The sequence below is a fragment of the Salvelinus sp. IW2-2015 genome, unplaced genomic scaffold (genome assembly GCF_002910315.2).
Source record: "Salvelinus sp. IW2-2015 unplaced genomic scaffold, ASM291031v2 Un_scaffold1056, whole genome shotgun sequence".
NCBI lineage: Eukaryota > Metazoa > Chordata > Actinopteri > Salmoniformes > Salmonidae > Salvelinus > Salvelinus sp. IW2-2015.
Window position 1 is genome coordinate 262,977 of NW_019942709.1, and position 464 is coordinate 263,440.

Sequence of the window (464 nt, forward strand, 5' to 3'; positions counted from 1 at the left end):
TGTCTAGGTCTTAATTGAAAGGAGAAAACAAACACCAGGCCCTTCATGGAATGAGTTTGACACTCCAGCACTAAAGGGGTGGAAAAAAATGTGTTTTGAGCAAAATAGTTGTATTTTTGTTTTTAAAGACAACTTCAAGGAGTAGGACATTCAAGGACGTGGTCTGATGGGAATCCGTGTTGTCATCAGCCTCCCCCTTGCTTGAGGAGCAAGAGGAGCAATAACAAACAAAGAGGAAAGCCCCCCCCCCCCCCCACACACAGCCGTGTCATGACTTACCTGGACCACCTGTTGAGATGTGCCTTTTGTTAAGGAAATCAGGTGTTAAAGGGGAGGTGAAAAGGAGACCGGAGCGCCACTTTAAGGCCTTTCTTTGGGTTGATATTGTCTAATACACACGCAGACAGATTCAGAATCATTCTTATAACGTTTGTTATAAAAATGGCTGCCAGATGTACAAGCCA